General features: G+C 46.5%; 10 non-coding genes across 10 annotated transcripts; all 10 read right to left on the minus strand.

The window, feature by feature from the left end:
• Positions 1–826: 826 nt before the first annotated feature.
• Positions 827–1,017, minus strand: LOC130336474 (U2 spliceosomal RNA). The gene has a single exon (XR_008877897.1). It is a non-coding gene; the product is annotated as a U2 spliceosomal RNA (small nuclear RNA).
• A 2,104-nt stretch (positions 1,018–3,121) lies between these two features.
• LOC130336475 (U2 spliceosomal RNA) lies at positions 3,122–3,312 on the minus strand. The gene has a single exon (XR_008877898.1). It is a non-coding gene; the product is annotated as a U2 spliceosomal RNA (small nuclear RNA).
• Positions 3,313–5,409: 2,097 nt separating this feature from the next.
• LOC130336476 (U2 spliceosomal RNA) lies at positions 5,410–5,600 on the minus strand. Its single transcript, XR_008877899.1, has one exon. It is a non-coding gene; the product is annotated as a U2 spliceosomal RNA (small nuclear RNA).
• Positions 5,601–7,687: 2,087 nt separating this feature from the next.
• LOC130336477 (U2 spliceosomal RNA) lies at positions 7,688–7,878 on the minus strand. Its single transcript, XR_008877900.1, has one exon. It is a non-coding gene; the product is annotated as a U2 spliceosomal RNA (small nuclear RNA).
• Positions 7,879–9,964: 2,086 nt separating this feature from the next.
• LOC130336478 (U2 spliceosomal RNA) lies at positions 9,965–10,155 on the minus strand. The gene has a single exon (XR_008877902.1). It is a non-coding gene; the product is annotated as a U2 spliceosomal RNA (small nuclear RNA).
• A 2,111-nt stretch (positions 10,156–12,266) lies between these two features.
• On the minus strand, positions 12,267–12,457 carry LOC130336479 (U2 spliceosomal RNA). Its single transcript, XR_008877903.1, has one exon. It is a non-coding gene; the product is annotated as a U2 spliceosomal RNA (small nuclear RNA).
• Positions 12,458–14,551: 2,094 nt separating this feature from the next.
• Positions 14,552–14,742, minus strand: LOC130336422 (U2 spliceosomal RNA). Its single transcript, XR_008877854.1, has one exon. It is a non-coding gene; the product is annotated as a U2 spliceosomal RNA (small nuclear RNA).
• Positions 14,743–16,845: 2,103 nt separating this feature from the next.
• On the minus strand, positions 16,846–17,036 carry LOC130336480 (U2 spliceosomal RNA). The gene has a single exon (XR_008877904.1). It is a non-coding gene; the product is annotated as a U2 spliceosomal RNA (small nuclear RNA).
• Positions 17,037–19,125: 2,089 nt separating this feature from the next.
• LOC130336439 (U2 spliceosomal RNA) lies at positions 19,126–19,310 on the minus strand. Its single transcript, XR_008877868.1, has one exon. It is a non-coding gene; the product is annotated as a U2 spliceosomal RNA (small nuclear RNA).
• Positions 19,311–23,826: 4,516 nt separating this feature from the next.
• LOC130336481 (U2 spliceosomal RNA) lies at positions 23,827–24,017 on the minus strand. Its single transcript, XR_008877905.1, has one exon. It is a non-coding gene; the product is annotated as a U2 spliceosomal RNA (small nuclear RNA).
• Between the last annotated feature and the right edge of the window lie 701 nt (positions 24,018–24,718).

Consider the following 24,718-nt stretch of genomic DNA (forward strand, 5'->3'; position numbering starts at 1 on the left):
AAGCGACTGTTCAGCGACAGACAAGTCGCATCGGCTGAAAGTAGGCCAGAATGTCAGTCCATGTTGGAGCAGGTTTAGATACAGTCTAAAGCATAGATCTCAAAGTCTGTGCACAGAATTTAGCAAGGGCCTCGCACCTTCTGATGCATCAGGTAGGTGCACAATAGCATAGCCTAACCCTCTGTACTTTGGTCTATATTGATGCGGGACATAGACAGCCAGCTGATGACCAATCCATTAGTGCAATGGATGGCTGGAAGCATTTGTCTTTGCCTTTGCAATACCACAGAAGCAATGCATGGTCAATGTACAGCAATGACACACCTGTGTGAACAGCCAGGAGACCCCCCCCCCCCCCCCCCCATGTTATGTTACATAGTTACATAGTTAGTACGGTCGAAAAAAGACATATGTCCATCACGTTCAACCAGGGAATTAAGGGGTAGGGGTGTGGCGCGATATTGGGGAAGGGATGAGATTTTATATTTCTTCATAAGCATTAATCTTATTTTGTCAATTAGGAACATTCAGCACCCACCCGCTATCAAGGCAGCTGCCTATCATGTCATGCCCTACCTGCACAGGTGTGCTGGCTACTCAAATGATCCAATTAAGGAGGCCATTTAGTCAGCAGCAGCAGAAGTCCTGTGCCTGGACGCTCCAACAGGGGCCAGACACAAGCAGAAGCAGAAGCAGCAGAAGCAGCAGCAGCACCACCTTTTGTTTTTTGGCTGCAGCAGCAGCAAGGCCCACAGGGCTGGCTAGCTGGCTAGCCAGCAAGCAGGTAGCAATGAAAGTAGGAATCTTTCTTTTTAACCCTGTAAGGGGGTGGTGCACTGTACCCGAAGATACTGCCATATCGGGTCAATGCATAGGGCGACGGAAGCAAGCTTCGAAATCGGCCCCCGTTCTCAAAAATCCATTTAATATATGGTCCCCAGATAGGGGACGTATCAGATATTAAACTGATAAGAACAGATACTACACTTGATCTTAGCCAAAAGGCCGAGAAGCGATAACCGTGAAAGGGGCGGGCCCAACAAGGTCCCCTTCATGGGCACTATCACTGCTTGCTGTCAGGGAGGCTGCCAGACAATTTTCCATGCACACTCTGGGCTGGGGGGCAGTCAACCACCAGTACACACAGCAGAACCTAAACCCATACCATTATTGCTAAGCAGCAAGACAGGGGCCCATTGCACTCCCACGGGGCCTTTTTAAATGCAATCCATAACCCGGATTTGCCAGGAACCCTTCTTACTCCTCCTACTTGCATGTGACACTGGGCTTAGGATCTGCATAGGAAACACACACACAAGCACACACCTACCTTTGTTGCCTGCAGATGCCTCCTTGGCTGTCCCCAAACGGTATCAAACCAACACCCACGGGAAGCTGTAAGCATAGAGGACATGCCTGCACCCCATTGGACTTACCTGTGTGGGTTAAATCCGGGTTATTTGACAACCTATGGCGGTGATGGTTCTGCTCAGGCAGAGCAGTGCTGATGCTCCTCATAAAGCTGTCGCTGCTGTGAAGGTTCTAGGTGACATCACAAATCCCTTTGGTTACATACACAACAAAGCTGGGTTGTTGTTGTTTACACTCTGCAAGGCCTGTGGAAGTGAGTGACATCATAGCACTGTAGTTCTGAGGGTTCAAGATGGATGCAACAATCTCCTGTTGCTTCTATGAAGGCCGTAATAGACGACATCACCAAACAGCTCCATAGTCACATACACAGCAAAGGAGAGATGTTGTTTACACCTAGTGATGTCAGTGGTATTGAGTGACATCACAGCACAGTGCTAAGGCTCCTGGGCCTGGACACAGCAGCGGCTGCAATATCTCAACGGAGAATACGTTTATATCTATGTGTGTGTGTGCGCATATATATATATATATATATATATATATATATATATATATATATATATATTCTCCGCCGAAATCACTTTTAAACCCATTTCCACCTTTTTTTCCCTTCTCTTCCTCTTACTTTTTTTTCACGTTTTTTTACGTTTTTCTCCTTTTCGCCTCTTTTCTGGGCGTATTATTCTTCTTTTTCTTCTTTTTTTTCGTCTAATGCATACCCCATCAGTGCAGCAATGCTTATTCAATACCGCCAGCAGATGGAGACACTGGGGGATAATTTTCTAAGGATTTATACTGATTTTTCCTGTCTGAATTTGTCGCACAGAAAGTTGCAGGCCAAATATGTGTGACATTTCTGCGACTTTAGCTTCTAGAGCATTTTTACAACATTATACATAGGTGCTGAATACATAAAAAGCGACTGTTCAGCGACAGACAAGTCGCATCGGCTGAAAGTAGGCCAGAATGTCAGTCCATGTTGGAGCAGGTTTAGATACAGTCTAAAGCATAGATCTCAAAGTCTGTGCACAGAATTTAGCAAGGGCCTCGCACCTTCTGATGCATCAGGTAGGTGCACAATAGCATAGCCTAACCCTCTGTACTTTGGTCTATATTGATGCGGGACATAGACAGCCAGCTGATGACCAATCCATTAGTGCAATGGATGGCTGGAAGCATTTGTCTTTGCCTTTGCAATACCACAGAAGCAATGCATGGTCAATGTACAGCAATGACACACCTGTGTGAACAGCCAGGAGACCCCCCCCCCCCCCCATGTTATGTTACATAGTTACATAGTTAGTACGGTCGAAAAAAGACATATGTCCATCACGTTCAACCAGGGAATTAAGGGGTAGGGGTGTGGCGCGATATTGGGGAAGGGATGAGATTTTATATTTCTTCATAAGCATTAATCTTATTTTGTCAATTAGGAACATTCAGCACCCACCCGCTATCAAGGCAGCTGCCTATCATGTCATGCCCTACCTGCACAGGTGTGCTGGCTACTCAAATGATCCAATTAAGGAGGCCATTTAGTCAGCAGCAGCAGAAGTCCTGTGCCTGGACGCTCCAACAGGGGCCAGACACAAGCAGAAGCAGAAGCAGCAGAAGCAGCAGAAGCAGCAGCAGCACCACCTTTTGTTTTTTGGCTGCAGCAGCAGCAAGGCCCACAGGGCTGGCTAGCTGGCTAGCCAGCAAGCAGGTAGCAATGAAAGTAGGAATCTTTCTTTTTAACCCTGTAAGGGGGTGGTGCACTGTACCCGAAGATACTGCCATATCGGGTCAATGCATAGGGCGACGGAAGCAAGCTTCGAAATCGGCCCCCGTTCTCAAAAATCCATTTAATATATGGTCCCCAGATAGGGGACGTATCAGATATTAAACTGATAAGAACAGATACTACACTTGATCTTAGCCAAAAGGCCGAGAAGCGATAACCGTGAAAGGGGCGGGCCCAACAAGGTCCCCTTCATGGGCACTATCACTGCTTGCTGTCAGGGAGGCTGCCAGACAATTTTCCATGCACACTCTGGGCTGGGGGGCAGTCAACCACCAGTACACACAGCAGAACCTAAACCCATACCATTATTGCTAAGCAGCAAGACAGGGGCCCATTGCACTCCCACGGGGCCTTTTTAAATGCAATCCATAACCCGGATTTGCCAGGAACCCTTCTTACTCCTCCTACTTGCATGTGACACTGGGCTTAGGATCTGCATAGGAAACACACACACAAGCACACACCTACCTTTGTTGCCTGCAGATGCCTCCTTGGCTGTCCCCAAACGGTATCAAACCAACACCCACGGGAAGCTGTAAGCATAGAGGACATGCCTGCACCCCATTGGACTTACCTGTGTGGGTTAAATCCGGGTTATTTGACAACCTATGGCGGTGATGGTTCTGCTCAGGCAGAGCAGTGCTGATGCTCCTCATAAAGCTGTCGCTGCTGTGAAGGTTCTAGGTGACATCACAAATCCCTTTGGTTACATACACAACAAAGCTGGGTTGTTGTTGTTTACACTCTGCAAGGCCTGTGGAAGTGAGTGACATCATAGCACTGTAGTTCTGAGGGTTCAAGATGGATGCAACAATCTCCTGTTGCTTCTATGAAGGCCGTAATAGACGACATCACCAAACAGCTCCATAGTCACATACACAGCAAAGGAGAGATGTTGTTTACACCTAGTGATGTCAGTGGTATTGAGTGACATCACAGCACAGTGCTAAGGCTCCTGGGCCTGGACACAGCAGCGGCTGCAATATCTCAACGGAGAATACGTTTATATCTATGTGTGTGTGTGCGCATATATATATATATATATATATATATATATATATATATATATATATTTCTCCGCCGAAATCACTTTTAAACCCATTTCCACCTTTTTTTCCCTTCTCTTCCTCTTACTTTTTTTTCACGTTTTTTTACGTTTTTCTCCTTTTCGCCTCTTTTCTGGGCGTATTATTCTTCTTTTTCTTCTTTTTTTTCGTCTAATGCATACCCCATCAGTGCAGCAATGCTTATTCAATACCGCCAGCAGATGGAGACACTGGGGGATAATTTTCTAAGGATTTATACTGATTTTTCCTGTCTGAATTTGTCGCACAGAAAGTTGCAGGCCAAATATGTGTGACATTTCTGCGACTTTAGCTTCTAGAGCATTTTTACAACATTATACATAGGTGCTGAATACATAAAAAGCGACTGTTCAGCGACAGACAAGTCGCATCGGCTGAAAGTAGGCCAGAATGTCAGTCCATGTTGGAGCAGGTTTAGATACAGTCTAAAGCATAGATCTCAAAGTCTGTGCACAGAATTTAGCAAGGGCCTCGCACCTTCTGATGCATCAGGTAGGTGCACAATAGCATAGCCTAACCCTCTGTACTTTGGTCTATATTGATGCGGGACATAGACAGCCAGCTGATGACCAATCCATTAGTGCAATGGATGGCTGGAAGCATTTGTCTTTGCCTTTGCAATACCACAGAAGCAATGCATGGTCAATGTACAGCAATGACACACCTGTGTGAACAGCCAGGAGACCCCCCCCCCCCCCCCCCCCATGTTATGTTACATAGTTACATAGTTAGTACGGTCGAAAAAAGACATATGTCCATCACGTTCAACCAGGGAATTAAGGGGTAGGGGTGTGGCGCGATATTGGGGAAGGGATGAGATTTTATATTTCTTCATAAGCATTAATCTTATTTTGTCAATTAGGAACATTCAGCACCCACCCGCTATCAAGGCAGCTGCCTATCATGTCATGCCCTACCTGCACAGGTGTGCTGGCTACTCAAATGATCCAATTAAGGAGGCCATTTAGTCAGCAGCAGCAGAAGTCCTGTGCCTGGACGCTCCAACAGGGGCCAGACACAAGCAGAAGCAGAAGCAGCAGAAGCAGCAGCAGCACCACCTTTTGTTTTTTGGCTGCAGCAGCAGCAAGGCCCACAGGGCTGGCTAGCTGGCTAGCCAGCAAGCAGGTAGCAATGAAAGTAGGAATCTTTCTTTTTAACCCTGTAAGGGGGTGGTGCACTGTACCCGAAGATACTGCCATATCGGGTCAATGCATAGGGCGACGGAAGCAAGCTTCGAAATCGGCCCCCGTTCTCAAAAATCCATTTAATATATGGTCCCCAGATAGGGGACGTATCAGATATTAAACTGATAAGAACAGATACTACACTTGATCTTAGCCAAAAGGCCGAGAAGCGATAACCGTGAAAGGGGCGGGCCCAACAAGGTCCCCTTCATGGGCACTATCACTGCTTGCTGTCAGGGAGGCTGCCAGACAATTTTCCATGCACACTCTGGGCTGGGGGGCAGTCAACCACCAGTACACACAGCAGAACCTAAACCCATACCATTATTGCTAAGCAGCAAGACAGGGGCCCATTGCACTCCCACGGGGCCTTTTTAAATGCAATCCATAACCCGGATTTGCCAGGAACCCTTCTTACTCCTCCTACTTGCATGTGACACAGGGCTTAGGATCTGCATAGGAAACACACACACAAGCACACACCTACCTTTGTTGCCTGCAGATGCCTCCTTGGCTGTCCCCAAACGGTATCAAACCAACACCCACGGGAAGCTGTAAGCATAGAGGACATGCCTGCACCCCATTGGACTTACCTGTGTGGGTTAAATCCGGGTTATTTGACAACCTATGGCGGTGATGGTTCTGCTCAGGCAGAGCAGTGCTGATGCTCCTCATAAAGCTGTCGCTGCTGTGAAGGTTCTAGGTGACATCACAAATCCCTTTGGTTACATACACAACAAAGCTGGGTTGTTGTTGTTTACACTCTGCAAGGCCTGTGGAAGTGAGTGACATCATAGCACTGTAGTTCTGAGGGTTCAAGATGGATGCAACAATCTACTGTTGCTTCTATGAAGGCCGTAATAGACGACATCACCAAACAGCTCCATAGTCACATACACAGCAAAGGAGAGATGTTGTTTACACCTAGTGATGTCAGTGGTATTGAGTGACATCACAGCACAGTGCTAAGGCTCCTGGGCCTGGACACAGCAGCGGCTGCAATATCTCAACGGAGAATACGTTTATATCTATGTGTGTGTGTGCGCATATATATATATATATATATATATATATATATATATATATATATATTCTCCGCCGAAATCACTTTTAAACCCATTTCCACCTTTTTTTCCCTTCTCTTCCTCTTACTTTTTTTTCACGTTTTTTTACGTTTTTCTCCTTTTCACCTCTTTTCTGGGCGTATTATTCTTCTTTTTCTTCTTTTTTTTCGTCTAATGCATACCCCATCAGTGCAGCAATGCTTATTCAATACCGCCAGCAGATGGAGACACTGGGGGATAATTTTCTAAGGATTTATACTGATTTTTCCTGTCTGAATTTGTCGCACAGAAAGTTGCAGGCCAAATATGTGTGACATTTCTGCGACTTTAGCTTCTAGAGCATTTTTACAACATTATACATAGGTGCTGAATACATAAAAAGCGACTGTTCAGCGACAGACAAGTCGCATCGGCTGAAAGTAGGCCAGAATGTCAGTCCATGTTGGAGCAGGTTTAGATACAGTCTAAAGCATAGATCTCAAAGTCTGTGCACAGAATTTAGCAAGGGCCTCGCACCTTCTGATGCATCAGGTAGGTGCACAATAGCATAGCCTAACCCTCTGTACTTTGGTCTATATTGATGCGGGACATAGACAGCCAGCTGATGACCAATCCATTAGTGCAATGGATGGCTGGAAGCATTTGTCTTTGCCTTTGCAATACCACAGAAGCAATGCATGGTCAATGTACAGCAATGACACACCTGTGTGAACAGCCAGGAGACCCCCCCCCCCATGTTATGTTACATAGTTACATAGTTAGTACGGTCGAAAAAAGACATATGTCCATCACGTTCAACCAGGGAATTAAGGGGTAGGGGTGTGGCGCGATATTGGGGAAGGGATGAGATTTTATATTTCTTCATAAGCATTAATCTTATTTTGTCAATTAGGAACATTCAGCACCCACCCGCTATCAAGGCAGCTGCCTATCATGTCATGCCCTACCTGCACAGGTGTGCTGGCTACTCAAATGATCCAATTAAGGAGGCCATTTAGTCAGCAGCAGCAGAAGTCCTGTGCCTGGACGCTCCAACAGGGGCCAGACACAAGCAGAAGCAGAAGCAGCAGAAGCAGCAGCAGCACCACCTTTTGTTTTTTGGCTGCAGCAGCAGCAAGGCCCACAGGGCTGGCTAGCTGGCTAGCCAGCAAGCAGGTAGCAATGAAAGTAGGAATCTTTCTTTTTAACCCTGTAAGGGGGTGGTGCACTGTACCCGAAGATACTGCCATATCGGGTCAATGCATAGGGCGACGGAAGCAAGCTTCGAAATCGGCCCCCGTTCTCAAAAATCCATTTAATATATGGTCCCCAGATAGGGGACGTATCAGATATTAAACTGATAAGAACAGATACTACACTTGATCTTAGCCAAAAGGCCGAGAAGCGATAACCGTGAAAGGGGCGGGCCCAACAAGGTCCCCTTCATGGGCACTATCACTGCTTGCTGTCAGGGAGGCTGCCAGACAATTTTCCATGCACACTCTGGGCTGGGGGGCAGTCAACCACCAGTACACACAGCAGAACCTAAACCCATACCATTATTGCTAAGCAGCAAGACAGGGGCCCATTGCACTCCCACGGGGCCTTTTTAAATGCAATCCATAACCCGGATTTGCCAGGAACCCTTCTTACTCCTCCTACTTGCATGTGACACTGGGCTTAGGATCTGCATAGGAAACACACACACAAGCACACACCTACCTTTGTTGCCTGCAGATGCCTCCTTGGCTGTCCCCAAACGGTATCAAACCAACACCCACGGGAAGCTGTAAGCATAGAGGACATGCCTGCACCCCATTGGACTTACCTGTGTGGGTTAAATCCGGGTTATTTGACAACCTATGGCGGTGATGGTTCTGCTCAGGCAGAGCAGTGCTGATGCTCCTCATAAAGCTGTCGCTGCTGTGAAGGTTCTAGGTGACATCACAAATCCCTTTGGTTACATACACAACAAAGCTGGGTTGTTGTTGTTTACACTCTGCAAGGCCTGTGGAAGTGAGTGACATCATAGCACTGTAGTTCTGAGGGTTCAAGATGGATGCAACAATCTCCTGTTGCTTCTATGAAGGCCGTAATAGACGACATCACCAAACAGCTCCATAGTCACATACACAGCAAAGGAGAGATGTTGTTTACACCTAGTGATGTCAGTGGTATTGAGTGACATCACAGCACAGTGCTAAGGCTCCTGGGCCTGGACACAGCAGCGGCTGCAATATCTCAACGGAGAATACGTTTATATCTATGTGTGTGTGTGCGCATATATATATATATATATATATATATATATATATATATTTCTCCGCCGAAATCACTTTTAAACCCATTTCCACCTTTTTTTCCCTTCTCTTCCTCTTACTTTTTTTTCACGTTTTTTTACGTTTTTCTCCTTTTCGCCTCTTTTCTGGGCGTATTATTCTTCTTCTTCTTCTTTTTTTTCGTCTAATGCATACCCCATCAGTGCAGCAATGCTTATTCAATACCGCCAGCAGATGGAGACACTGGGGGATAATTTTCTAAGGATTTATACTGATTTTTCCTGTCTGAATTTGTCGCACAGAAAGTTGCAGGCCAAATATGTGTGACATTTCTGCGACTTTAGCTTCTAGAGCATTTTTACAACATTATACATAGGTGCTGAATACATAAAAAGCGACTGTTCAGCGACAGACAAGTCGCATCGGCTGAAAGTAGGCCAGAATGTCAGTCCATGTTGGAGCAGGTTTAGATACAGTCTAAAGCATAGATCTCAAAGTCTGTGCACAGAATTTAGCAAGGGCCTCGCACCTTCTGATGCATCAGGTAGGTGCACAATAGCATAGCCTAACCCTCTGTACTTTGGTCTATATTGATGCGGGACATAGACAGCCAGCTGATGACCAATCCATTAGTGCAATGGATGGCTGGAAGCATTTGTCTTTGCCTTTGCAATACCACAGAAGCAATGCATGGTCAATGTACAGCAATGACACACCTGTGTGAACAGCCAGGAGACCCCCCCCCCCCCCCCCATGTTATGTTACATAGTTACATAGTTAGTACGGTCGAAAAAAGACATATGTCCATCACGTTCAACCAGGGAATTAAGGGGTAGGGGTGTGGCGCGATATTGGGGAAGGGATGAGATTTTATATTTCTTCATAAGCATTAATCTTATTTTGTCAATTAGGAACATTCAGCACCCACCCGCTATCAAGGCAGCTGCCTATCATGTCATGCCCTACCTGCACAGGTGTGCTGGCTACTCAAATGATCCAATTAAGGAGGCCATTTAGTCAGCAGCAGCAGAAGTCCTGTGCCTGGACGCTCCAACAGGGGCCAGACACAAGCAGAAGCAGAAGCAGCAGAAGCAGCAGCAGCACCACCTTTTGTTTTTTGGCTGCAGCAGCAGCAAGGCCCACAGGGCTGGCTAGCTGGCTAGCCAGCAAGCAGGTAGCAATGAAAGTAGGAATCTTTCTTTTTAACCCTGTAAGGGGGTGGTGCACTGTACCCGAAGATACTGCCATATCGGGTCAATGCATAGGGCGACGGAAGCAAGCTTCGAAATCGGCCCCCGTTCTCAAAAATCCATTTAATATATGGTCCCCAGATAGGGGACGTATCAGATATTAAACTGATAAGAACAGATACTACACTTGATCTTAGCCAAAAGGCCGAGAAGCGATAACCGTGAAAGGGGCGGGCCCAACAAGGTCCCCTTCATGGGCACTATCACTGCTTGCTGTCAGGGAGGCTGCCAGACAATTTTCCATGCACACTCTGGGCTGGGGGGCAGTCAACCACCAGTACACACAGCAGAACCTAAACCCATACCATTATTGCTAAGCAGCAAGACAGGGGCCCATTGCACTCCCACGGGGCCTTTTTAAATGCAATCCATAACCCGGATTTGCCAGGAACCCTTCTTACTCCTCCTACTTGCATGTGACACTGGGCTTAGGATCTGCATAGGAAACACACACACAAGCACACACCTACCTTTGTTGCCTGCAGATGCCTCCTTGGCTGTCCCCAAACGGTATCAAACCAACACCCACGGGAAGCTGTAAGCATAGAGGACATGCCTGCACCCCATTGGACTTACCTGTGTGGGTTAAATCCGGGTTATTTGACAACCTATGGCGGTGATGGTTCTGCTCAGGCAGAGCAGTGCTGATGCTCCTCATAAAGCTGTCGCTGCTGTGAAGGTTCTAGGTGACATCACAAATCCCTTTGGTTACATACACAACAAAGCTGGGTTGTTGTTGTTTACACTCTGCAAGGCCTGTGGAAGTGAGTGACATCATAGCACTGTAGTTCTGAGGGTTCAAGATGGATGCAACAATCTCCTGTTGCTTCTATGAAGGCCGTAATAGACGACATCACCAAACAGCTCCATAGTCACATACACAGCAAAGGAGAGATGTTGTTTACACCTAGTGATGTCAGTGGTATTGAGTGACATCACAGCACAGTGCTAAGGCTCCTGGGCCTGGACACAGCAGCGGCTGCAATATCTCAACGGAGAATGAATACGTTTATATCTATGTGTGTGTGTGCGCATATATATATATATATATATATATATATATATATATATATATATATATATATATATACTCCGCCGAAATCACTTTTAAACCCATTTCCACCTTTTTTTCCCTTCTCTTCCTCTTACTTTTTTTTCACGTTTTTTTACGTTTTTCTCCTTTTCGCCTCTTTTCTGGGCGTATTATTCTTCTTCTTCTTCTTTTTTTTCGTCTAATGCATACCCCATCAGTGCAGCAATGCTTATTCAATACCGCCAGCAGATGGAGACACTGGGGGATAATTTTCTAAGGATTTATACTGATTTTTCCTGTCTGAATTTGTCGCACAGAAAGTTGCAGGCCAAATATGTGTGACATTTCTGCGACTTTAGCTTCTAGAGCATTTTTACAACATTATACATAGGTGCTGAATACATAAAAAGCGACTGTTCAGCGACAGACAAGTCGCATCGGCTGAAAGTAGGCCAGAATGTCAGTCCATGTTGGAGCAGGTTTAGATACAGTCTAAAGCATAGATCTCAAAGTCTGTGCACAGAATTTAGCAAGGGCCTCGCACCTTCTGATGCATCAGGTAGGTGCACAATAGCATAGCCTAACCCTCTGTACTTTGGTCTATATTGATGCGGGACATAGACAGCCAGCTGATGACCAATCCATTAGTGCAATGGATGGCTGGAAGCATTTGTCTTTGCCTTTGCAATACCACAGAAGCAATGCATGGTCAATGTACAGCAATGACACACCTGTGTGAACAGCCAGGAGACCCCCCCCCCCCCCCCCCCCCATGTTATGTTACATAGTTACATAGTTAGTACGGTCGAAAAAAGACATATGTCCATCACGTTCAACCAGGGAATTAAGGGGTAGGGGTGTGGCGCGATATTGGGGAAGGGATGAGATTTTATATTTCTTCATAAGCATTAATCTTATTTTGTCAATTAGGAACATTCAGCACCCACCCGCTATCAAGGCAGCTGCCTATCATGTCATGCCCTACCTGCACAGGTGTGCTGGCTACTCAAATGATCCAATTAAGGAGGCCATTTAGTCAGCAGCAGCAGAAGTCCTGTGCCTGGACGCTCCAACAGGGGCCAGACACAAGCAGAAGCAGAAGCAGCAGAAGCAGCAGCAGCACCACCTTTTGTTTTTTGGCTGCAGCAGCAGCAAGGCCCACAGGGCTGGCTAGCTGGCTAGCCAGCAAGCAGGTAGCAATGAAAGTAGGAATCTTTCTTTTTAACCCTGTAAGGGGGTGGTGCACTGTACCCGAAGATACTGCCATATCGGGTCAATGCATAGGGCGACGGAAGCAAGCTTCGAAATCGGCCCCCGTTCTCAAAAATCCATTTAATATATGGTCCCCAGATAGGGGACGTATCAGATATTAAACTGATAAGAACAGATACTACACTTGATCTTAGCCAAAAGGCCGAGAAGCGATAACCGTGAAAGGGGCGGGCCCAACAAGGTCCCCTTCATGGGCACTATCACTGCTTGCTGTCAGGGAGGCTGCCAGACAATTTTCCATGCACACTCTGGGCTGGGGGGCAGTCAACCACCAGTACACACAGCAGAACCTAAACCCATGCCATTATTGCTAAGCAGCAAGACAGGGGCCCATTGCACTCCCACGGGGCCTTTTTAAATGCAATCCATAACCCGGATTTGCCAGGAACCCTTCTTACTCCTCCTACTTGCATGTGACACTGGGCTTAGGATCTGCATAGGAAACACACACACAAGCACACACCTACCTTTGTTGCCTGCAGATGCCTCCTTGGCTGTCCCCAAACGGTATCAAACCAACACCCACGGGAAGCTGTAAGCATAGAGGACATGCCTGCACCCCATTGGACTTACCTGTGTGGGTTAAATCCGGGTTATTTGACAACCTATGGCGGTGATGGTTCTGCTCAGGCAGAGCAGTGCTGATGCTCCTCATAAAGCTGTCGCTGCTGTGAAGGTTCTAGGTGACATCACAAATCCCTTTGGTTACATACACAACAAAGCTGGGTTGTTGTTGTTTACACTCTGCAAGGCCTGTGGAAGTGAGTGACATCATAGCACTGTAGTTCTGAGGGTTCAAGATGGATGCAACAATCTCCTGTTGCTTCTATGAAGGCCGTAATAGACGACATCACCAAACAGCTCCATAGTCACATACACAGCAAAGGAGAGATGTTGTTTACACCTAGTGATGTCAGTGGTATTGAGTGACATCACAGCACAGTGCTAAGGCTCCTGGGCCTGGACACAGCAGCGGCTGCAATATCTCAACGGAGAATACGTTTATATCTATGTGTGTGTGTGCGCATATATATATATATATATATATATATATATATATATATATTTCTCCGCCAAAATCACTTTTAAACCCATTTCCACCTTTTTTTCCCTTCTCTTCCTCTTACTTTTTTTTCACGTTTTTTTACGTTTTTCTCCTTTTCGCCTCTTTTCTGGGCGTATTATTCTTCTTTTTCTTCTTTTTTTTCGTCTAATGCATACCCCATCAGTGCAGCAATGCTTATTCAATACCGCCAGCAGATGGAGACACTGGGGGATAATTTTCTAAGGATTTATACTGATTTTTCCTGTCTGAATTTGTCGCACAGAAAGTTGCAGGCCAAATATGTGTGACATTTCTGCGACTTTAGCTTCTAGAGCATTTTTACAACATTATACATAGGTGCTGAATACATAAAAAGCGACTGTTCAGCGACAGACAAGTCGCATCGGCTGAAAGTAGGCCAGAATGTCAGTCCATGTTGGAGCAGGTTTAGATACAGTCTAAAGCATAGATCTCAAAGTCTGTGCACAGAATTTAGCAAGGGCCTCGCACCTTCTGATGCATCAGGTAGGTGCACAATAGCATAGCCTAACCCTCTGTACTTTGGTCTATATTGATGCGGGACATAGACAGCCAGCTGATGACCAATCCATTAGTGCAATGGATGGCTGGAAGCATTTGTCTTTGCCTTTGCAATACCACAGAAGCAATGCATGGTCAATGTACAGCAATGACACACCTGTGTGAACAGCCAGGAGACCCCCCCCCCCCCCCCCCCCCCCATGTTATGTTACATAGTTACATAGTTAGTACGGTCGAAAAAAGACATATGTCCATCACGTTCAACCAGGGAATTAAGGGGTAGGGGTGTGGCGCGATATTGGGGAAGGGATGAGATTTTATATTTCTTCATAAGCATTAATCTTATTTTGTCAATTAGGAACATTCAGCACCCACCCGCTATCAAGGCAGCTGCCTATCATGTCATGCCCTACCTGCACAGGTGTGCTGGCTACTCAAATGATCCAATTAAGGAGGCCATTTAGTCAGCAGCAGCAGAAGTCCTGTGCCTGGACGCTCCAACAGGGGCCAGACACAAGCAGAAGCAGAAGCAGCAGAAGCAGCAGCAGCACCACCTTTTGTTTTTTGGCTGCAGCAGCAGCAAGGCCCACAGGGCTGGCTAGCTGGCTAGCCAGCAAGCAGGTAGCAATGAAAGTAGGAATCTTTCTTTTTAACCCTGTAAGGGGGTAGTGCACTGTACCCGAAGATACTGCCATATCGGGTCAATGCATAGGGCGACGGAAGCAAGCTTCGAAATCGGCCCCCGTTCTCAAAAATCCATTTAATATATGGTCCCCAGATAGGGGACGTATCAGATATTAAACTGATAAGAACAGATACTACACTTGATCTTAGCCAAAAGGCCGAGAAGCGATAACCGTGAAAGGGGCGGGCCCAACAAGGTCCCCTTCATGGGCACTATCACTGCTTGCTGTCAGGGAGGCTGCCAGACAATTTTCCATGCACACTCTGGGCTGGGGGGCAGTCAACCACCAGTACACACAGCAGAACCTAAACCCATACCATTATTGCTAAGCAGCAAGACAGGGGCCCATTGCACTCCCACGGGGCCTTTTTAAATGCAATCCATAACCCGGATTTGCCAGGAACCCTTCTTACTCCTCCTACTTGCATGTGACACTGGGCTTAGGATCTGCATAGGAAACACACACACAAGCACACACCTACCTTTGTTGCCTGCAGATGCCTCCTTGGCTGTCCCCAAACGGTATCAAACCAACACCCACGGGAAGCTGTAAGCATAGAGGACATGCCTGCACCCCATTGGACTTACCTGTGTGGGTTAAATCCGGGTTATTTGACAACCTATGGCGGTGATGGTTCTGCTCAGGCAGAGCAGTGCTGATGCTCCTCATAAAGCTGTCGCTGCTGTGAAGGTTCTAGGTGACATCACAAATCCCTTTGGTTACATACACAACAAAGCTGGGTTGTTGTTGTTTACACTCTGCAAGGCCTGTGGAAGTGAGTGACATCATAGCACTGTAGTTCTGAGGGTTCAAGATGGATGCAACAATCTCCTGTTGCTTCTATGAAGGCCGTAATAGACGACATCACCAAACAGCTCCATAGTCACATACACAGCAAAGGAGAGATGTTGTTTACACCTAGTGATGTCAGTGGTATTGAGTGACATCACAGCACAGTGCTAAGGCTCCTGGGCCTGGACACAGCAGCGGCTGCAATATCTCAACGGAGAATACGTTTATATCTATGTGTGTGTGTGCGCATATATATATATATATATATATATATATATATATATATATATATATATATATATATTTCTCCGCCGAAATCACTTTTAAACCCATTTCCACCTTTTTTTCCCTTCTCTTCCTCTTACTTTTTTTTCACGTTTTTTTACGTTTTTCTCCATTTCGCCTCTTTTCTGGGCGTATTATTCTTCTTTTTCTTCTTTTTTTTCGTCTAATGCATACCCCATCAGTGCAGCAATGCTTATTCAATACCGCCAGCAGATGGAGACACTGGGGGATAATTTTCTAAGGATTTATACTGATTTTTCCTGTCTGAATTTGTCGCACAGAAAGTTGCAGGCCAAATATGTGTGACATTTCTGCGACTTTAGCTTCTAGAGCATTTTTACAACATTATACATAGGTGCTGAATACATAAAAAGCGACTGTTCAGCGACAGACAAGTCGCATCGGCTGAAAGTAGGCCAGAATGTCAGTCCATGTTGGAGCAGGTTTAGATACAGTCTAAAGCATAGATCTCAAAGTCTGTGCACAGAATTTAGCAAGGGCCTCGCACCTTCTGATGCATCAGGTAGGTGCACAATAGCATAGCCTAACCCTCTGTACTTTGGTCTATATTGATGCGGGACATAGACAGCCAGCTGATGACCAATCCATTAGTGCAATGGATGGCTGGAAGCATTTGTCTTTGCCTTTGCAATACCACAGAAGCAATGCATGGTCAATGTACAGCAATGACACACCTGTGTGAACAGCCAGGAGACCCCCCCCCCCCCCCCATGTTATGTTACATAGTTACATAGTTAGTACGGTCGAAAAAAGACATATGTCCATCACGTTCAACCAGGGAATTAAGGGGTAGGGGTGTGGCGCGATATTGGGGAAGGGATGAGATTTTATATTTCTTCATAAGCATTAATCTTATTTTGTCAATTAGGAACATTCAGCACCCACCCGCTATCAAGGCAGCTGCCTATCATGTCATGCCCTACCTGCACAGGTGTGCTGGCTACTCAAATGATCCAATTAAGGAGGCCATTTAGTCAGCAGCAGCAGAAGTCCTGTGCCTGGACGCTCCAACAGGGGCCAGACACAAGCAGAAGCAGAAGCAGCAGAAGCAGCAGCAGCACCACCTTTTGTTTTTTGGCTGCAGCAGCAGCAAGGCCCACAGGGCTGGCTAGCTGGCTAGCCAGCAAGCAGGTAGCAATGAAAGTAGGAATCTTTCTTTTTAACCCTGTAAGGGGGTGGTGCACTGTACCCGAAGATACTGCCATATCGGGTCAATGCATAGGGCGACGGAAGCAAGCTTCGAAATCGGCCCCCGTTCTCAAAAATCCATTTAATATATGGTCCCCAGATAGGGGACGTATCAGATATTAAACTGATAAGAACAGATACTACACTTGATCTTAGCCAAAAGGCCGAGAAGCGATAACCGTGAAAGGGGCGGGCCCAACAAGGTCCCCTTCATGGGCACTATCACTGCTTGCTGTCAGGGAGGCTGCCAGACAATTTTCCATGCACACTCTGGGCTGGGGGGCAGTCAACCACCAGTACACACAGCAGAACCTAAACCCATACCATTATTGCTAAGCAGCAAGACAGGGGCCCATTGCACTCCCACGGGGCCTTTTTAAATGCAATCCATAACCCGGATTTGCCAGGAACCCTTCTTACTCCTCCTACTTGCATGTGACACTGGGCTTAGGATCTGCATAGGAAACACACACACAAGCACACACCTACCTTTGTTGCCTGCAGATGCCTCCTTGGCTGTCCCCAAACGGTATCAAACCAACACCCACGGGAAGCTGTAAGCATAGAGGACATGCCTGCACCCCATTGGACTTACCTGTGTGGGTTAAATCCGGGTTATTTGACAACCTATGGCGGTGATGGTTCTGCTCAGGCAGAGCAGTGCTGATGCTCCTCATAAAGCTGTCGCTGCTGTGAAGGTTCTAGGTGACATCACAAATCCCTTTGGTTACATACACAACAAAGCTGGGTTGTTGTTGTTTACACTCTGCAAGGCCTGTGGAAGTGAGTGACATCATAGCACTGTAGTTCTGAGGGTTCAAGATGGATGCAACAATCTCCTGTTGCTTCTATGAAGGCCATAATAGACGACATCACCAAACAGCTCCATAGTCACATACACAGCAAAGGAGAGATGTTGTTTACACCTAGTGATGTCAGTGGTATTGAGTGACATCACAGCACAGTGCTAAGGCTCCTGGGCCTGGACACAGCAGCGGCTGCAATATCTCAACGGAGAATACGTTTATATCTATGTGTGTGTGTGCGCATATATATATATATATATATATATATATATATATATATATATTTCTCCGCCGAAATCACTTTTAAACCCATTTCCACCTTTTTTTCCCTTCTCTTCCTCTTACTTTTTTTTCACGTTTTTTTACGTTTTTCTCCTTTTCGCCTCTTTTCTGGGCGTATTATTCTTCTTTTTCTTCTTTTTTTTCGTCTAATGCATACCCCATCAGTGCAGCAATGCTTATTCAATACCGCCAGCAGATGGAGACACTGGGGGATAATTTTCTAAGGATTTATACTGATTTTTCCTGTCTGAATTTGTCGCACAGAAAGTTGCAGGCCAAATATGTGTGACATTTCTGCGACTTTAGCTTCTAGAGCATTTTTACAACATTATACATAGGTGCTGAATACATAAAAAGCGACTGTTCAGCGACAGACAAGTCGCATCGGCTGAAAGTAGGCCAGAATGTCAGTCCATGTTGGAGCAGGTTTAGATACAGTCTAAAGCATAGATCTCAAAGTCTGTGCACAGAATTTAGCAAGGGCCTCGCACCTTCTGATGCATCAGGTAGGTGCACAATAGCATAGCCTAACCCTCTGTACTTTGGTCTATATTGATGCGGGACATAGACAGCCAGCTGATGACCAATCCATTAGTGCAATGGATGGCTGGAAGCATTTGTCTTTGCCTTTGCAATACCACAGAAGCAATGCATGGTCAATGTACAGCAATGACACACCTGTGTGAACAGCCAGGAGACCCCCCCCCCCCCCCCATGTTATGTTACATAGTTACATAGTTAGTACGGTCGAAAAAAGACATATGTCCATCACGTTCAACCAGGGAATTAAGGGGTAGGGGTGTGGCGCGATATTGGGGAAGGGATGAGATTTTATATTTCTTCATAAGCATTAATCTTATTTTGTCAATTAGGAACATTCAGCACCCACCCGCTATCAAGGCAGCTGCCTATCATGTCATGCCCTACCTGCACAGGTGTGCTGGCTACTCAAATGATCCAATTAAGGAGGCCATTTAGTCAGCAGCAGCAGAAGTCCTGTGCCTGGACGCTCCAACAGGGGCCAGACACAAGCAGAAGCAGAAGCAGCAGAAGCAGCAGCAGCACCACCTTTTGTTTTTTGGCTGCAGCAGCAGCAAGGCCCACAGGGCTGGCTAGCTGGCTAGCCAGCAAGCAGGTAGCAATGAAAGTAGGAATCTTTCTTTTTAACCCTGTAAGGGGGTGGTGCACTGTACCCGAAGATACTGCCATATCGGGTCAATGCATAGGGCGACGGAAGCAAGCTTCGAAATCGGCCCCCGTTCTCAAAAATCCATTTAATATATGGTCCCCAGATAGGGGACGTATCAGATATTAAACTGATAAGAACAGATTTTTTTTTTTTTTTTTTTATCTAAAGCCGAGGAACGTGCTTTCGATTCACCCAAAGTGCAAGAAAAAGTGCAAACGTGTTACACTAAAAAAACGTGCACAAAGGATGCGGTCTATCGCAAGCCCTTCTCCGATAGGAGAGAGGCCCCCCAACAAACCTTACCCTTCGCCTCCGGACCAAAAGGTACCTGCGAGGTTCCAGGTTCGATGTCCCTTTTCGCCGAAGCTACTAGGGGACCACAAATGCTCCCGGCATCCCCCTTGGCGTTAGCCAAGGTATCTGCCCGCAGAGCCGATTACGGTAGGTACCCTGCCAAAGCAGGAGTACCCGGGGTGTTTGCAGGGAGGTGCGGAACCTAATGGCCACACACACCTCCCCTAGACCGCCAGGAGGGACACCCAGAAGGGCTACCGCATCCTGACAAATCCTGTGAACACACAACACGCAAAAAGTGACACAGTGAGACAAAAAAGAAATAAATAAGTGAATGTGTGCAGATATACTGCCCGGACATCCAGCCGGATCTATAAAAATTTCTCTGATCCTAGCCAGAAGGCCGGGAATCAAGAGGTGAGTGCCACAAGGTGAAGAGATTATGGTGCCCGTGCTTCAACTCAGTGAGCCTATTCTCCCAGTGAGTTTCGGCACCTCGGGGTCACCACTCCCCGAGGCACAAAGTACCTCGGCTCTAGACCCTCTCAGCCTCATGGCGAGACCCGGAGGGAACAGGTCACATCGGGGCAGCCGTCGAGCTGATTCCTCAGAACCAGCCCCGGAAAGCCCTGGTACACCTGCATCCTCCATGCAGCACCCATCCCCACCAGCCCCATACCGGCGTTACTATACACCGGCATGAAAAACTGATAAGAACAGATTTTAAGTTAGCCCTCAGAACTCACTCAGAGTTCCAAGATCTTATTTGGAACTCAATTTTGTGTTCATCATCAGGTAACATGTTTTTATTTCTTTTCTTAAACACTAATGAAACAAAATAGAACATTTAAAAACAAAATAAGAAACAACATAAAATAGCAAAACCAAACATTACTTTCTAATTAAGCAAAACCAAATTAGAAGATCATCCCCTTCCTCCATGCAAACACCATTAGAAAGTCTATCAGTCCTCGACTGATATTGCCATTTGCTATATCTTTCTTAACTTGAGACGCTAACCAGCCTGGAATTTTATACGTTTCAACAAAACGGTTCATGTCTGCCTTGAAAGAAAAATAGACTTTATCCCGAGCTTCTTCCTCCCGGTTCTTCAAGCCTATCTTTAGATCCATCATATCTTTGTCAAACGTTTTTCTTTCTGCTTCCGACAAATTTTCCAACAAACCACCAAGCACACCAAAATACTGCACTGGCACATACACTTCCTCCTCTCTCTTCTTCTTCTGCTCTGTAGGTCTTCTAGTTGGAACCTGCTCCACTTCTGGTTCTTTCACTTCAGCTGGTTCCTCTCTGCTTCTTTTTACAGCTTCCTTTTTCTCTGAATTTTTCTCAGACTTTTTCTTAGGACACGAGCCAAGCAGATGGCCCTCCTCACCACACAGATGGCATTTCCTTTTCTTTTGACAATTTTCCACGTCGTGACCCTCCTCTTGACACTTGAAACACCACAAAAACGTGCAATCCTCCTTTCTGTGACCGTACTGTTTACATTTGCGGCAAAAATCTTGCATGCCAGAAAAATACAGATCCCCGTTCACAGAACCAATTTTAAACCGTCCTGGGGGGATCACTAACTTGCCATCTGCCATTTTAAATTTCACATGGAACCTCCACTTGGTGGTCCATAGTCCATATTGATTAAATACCTTGCCTTTAGGCAGAACACTGTCACAGAATCGAGACAAAAAGGTAACGATATCCTCCTCCGAAGTATATGGGCTATACATCCTTATAGTCACCAATCGTTCTCTACGTGGGAAATGTGGAACTATCTCCACCCCTTCCAAAACCGGACATACCTTCTTTTGCTGCAATATGTTCCAAAATGACTCATAGTCCTCTTCAGAAGCCAGCACCACGTCGTAGTATCCACTTCTGGGAAACTCAAGCATGGATAGGATTTGCTCCCTCTTGACTTCCAGCAACTTAAACAGCACTTCTTCCACGACAAAGACAAGGCCTCTTTCCTTCTTCCGGACATCGAGCAGGGAAATACGAACTCCATTCCGAAGTCTCGCAAAAGGCGGCACGCCTTCCGAAGAAAAACCGCAATCTTCCTCCATGTCCATGATGTCCAGACACCTCCCCCACCGAAGTAGGTAGGTGGGGATCGCCTCCCGTTGTCTGGGGACTAAGCCGGCTCCCTGATAGCAGCAGGGGGGTGAAGTCCCTCCGTTAAGAAGGACGATCCCCCCAGGCAAAGGAGCCGGGTACCCCAGACACCCTCTGGCCAGACCAAGTGAGCAGAACTACACTTGATCTTAGCCAAAAGGCCGAGAAGCGATAACCGTGAAAGGGGCGGGCCCAACAAGGTCCCCTTCATGGGCACTATCACTGCTTGCTGTCAGGGAGGCTGCCAGACAATTTTCCATGCACACTCTGGGCTGGGGGGCAGTCAACCACCAGTACACACAGCAGAACCTAAACCCATACCATTATTGCTAAGCAGCAAGACAGGGGCCCATTGCACTCCCACGGGGCCTTTTTAAATGCAATCCATAACCCGGATTTGCCAGGAACCCTTCTTACTCCTCCTACTTGCATGTGACACTGGGCTTAGGATCTGCATAGGAAACACACACACAAGCACACACCTACCTTTGTTGCCTGCAGATGCCTCCTTGGCTGTCCCCAAACGGTATCAAACCAACACCCACGGGAAGCTGTAAGCATAGAGGACATGCCTGCACCCCATTGGACTTACCTGTGTGGGTTAAATCCGGGTTATTTGACAACCTATGGCGGTGATGGTTCTGCTCAGGCAGAGCAGTGCTGATGCTCCTCATAAAGCTGTCGCTGCTGTGAAGGTTCTAGGTGACATCACAAATCCCTTTGGTTACATACACAACAAAGCTGGGTTGTTGTTGTTTACACTCTGCAAGGCCTGTGGAAGTGAGTGACATCATAGCACTGTAGTTCTGAGGGTTCAAGATGGATGCAACAATCTCCTGTTGCTTCTATGAAGGCCATAATAGACGACATCACCAAACAGCTCCATAGTCACATACACAGCAAAGGAGAGATGTTGTTTACACCTAGTGATGTCAGTGGTATTGAGTGACATCACAGCACAGTGCTAAGGCTCCTGGGCCTGGACACAGCAGCGGCTGCAATATCTCAACGGAGAATACGTTTATATCTATGTGTGTGTGTGCGCATATATATATATATATATATATATATATATATATATATATATTTCTCCGCCGAAATCACTTTTAAACCCATTTCCACCTTTTTTTCCCTTCTCTTCCTCTTACTTTTTTTTCACGTTTTTTTACGTTTTTCTCCTTTTCGCCTCTTTTCTGGGCGTATTATTCTTCTTTTTCTTCTTTTTTTTCGTCTAATGCATACCCCATCAGTGCAGCAATGCTTATTCAATACCGCCAGCAGATGGAGACACTGGGGGATAATTTTCTAAGGATTTATACTGATTTTTCCTGTCTGAATTTGTCGCACAGAAAGTTGCAGGCCAAATATGTGTGACATTTCTGCGACTTTAGCTTCTAGAGCATTTTTACAACATTATACATAGGTGCTGAATACATAAAAAGCGACTGTTCAGCGACAGACAAGTCGCATCGGCTGAAAGTAGGCCAGAATGTCAGTCCATGTTGGAGCAGGTTTAGATACAGTCTAAAGCATAGATCTCAAAGTCTGTGCACAGAATTTAGCAAGGGCCTCGCACCTTCTGATGCATCAGGTAGGTGCACAATAGCATAGCCTAACCCTCTGTACTTTGGTCTATATTGATGCGGGACATAGACAGCCAGCTGATGACCAATCCATTAGTGCAATGGATGGCTGGAAGCATTTGTCTTTGCCTTTGCAATACCACAGAAGCAATGCATGGTCAATGTACAGCAATGACACACCTGTGTGAACAGCCAGGAGACCCCCCCCCCCCCCCCATGTTATGTTACATAGTTACATAGTTAGTACGGTCGAAAAAAGACATATGTCCATCACGTTCAACCAGGGAATTAAGGGGTAGGGGTGTGGCGCGATATTGGGGAAGGGATGAGATTTTATATTTCTTCATAAGCATTAATCTTATTTTGTCAATTAGGAACATTCAGCACCCACCCGCTATCAAGGCAGCTGCCTATCATGTCATGCCCTACCTGCACAGGTGTGCTGGCTACTCAAATGATCCAATTAAGGAGGCCATTTAGTCAGCAGCAGCAGAAGTCCTGTGCCTGGACGCTCCAACAGGGGCCAGACACAAGCAGAAGCAGAAGCAGCAGAAGCAGCAGCAGCACCACCTTTTGTTTTTTGGCTGCAGCAGCAGCAAGGCCCACAGGGCTGGCTAGCTGGCTAGCCAGCAAGCAGGTAGCAATGAAAGTAGGAATCTTTCTTTTTAACCCTGTAAGGGGGTGGTGCACTGTACCCGAAGATACTGCCATATCGGGTCAATGCATAGGGCGACGGAAGCAAGCTTCGAAATCGGCCCCCGTTCTCAAAAATCCATTTAATATATGGTCCCCAGATAGGGGACGTATCAGATATTAAACTGATAAGAACAGATACTACACTTGATCTTAGCCAAAAGGCCGAGAAGCGATAACCGTGAAAGGGGCGGGCCCAACAAGGTCCCCTTCATGGGCACTATCACTGCTTGCTGTCAGGGAGGCTGCCAGACAATTTTCCATGCACACTCTGGGCTGGGGGGCAGTCAACCACCAGTACACACAGCAGAACCTAAACCCATACCATTATTGCTAAGCAGCAAGACAGGGGCCCATTGCACTCCCACGGGGCCTTTTTAAATGCAATCCATAACCCGGATTTGCCAGGAACCCTTCTTACTCCTCCTACTTGCATGTGACACTGGGCTTAGGATCTGCATAGGAAACACACACACAAGCACACACCTACCTTTGTTGCCTGCAGATGCCTCCTTGGCTGTCCCCAAACGGTATCAAACCAACACCCACGGGAAGCTGTAAGCATAGAGGACATGCCTGCACCCCATTGGACTTACCTGTGTGGGTTAAATCCGGGTTATTTGACAACCTATGGCGGTGATGGTTCTGCTCAGGCAGAGCAGTGCTGATGCTCCTCATAAAGCTGTCGCTGCTGTGAAGGTTCTAGGTGACATCACAAATCCCTTTGGTTACATACACAACAAAGCTGGGTTGTTGTTGTTTACACTCTGCAAGGCCTGTGGAAGTGAGTGACATCATAGCACTGTAGTTCTGAGGGTTCAAGATGGATGCAACAATCTCCTGTTGCTTCTATGAAGGCCGTAATAGACGACATCACC

Source organism: Hyla sarda, unplaced genomic scaffold (genome assembly GCF_029499605.1).
Source record: "Hyla sarda isolate aHylSar1 unplaced genomic scaffold, aHylSar1.hap1 scaffold_479, whole genome shotgun sequence".
NCBI lineage: Eukaryota > Metazoa > Chordata > Amphibia > Anura > Hylidae > Hyla > Hyla sarda.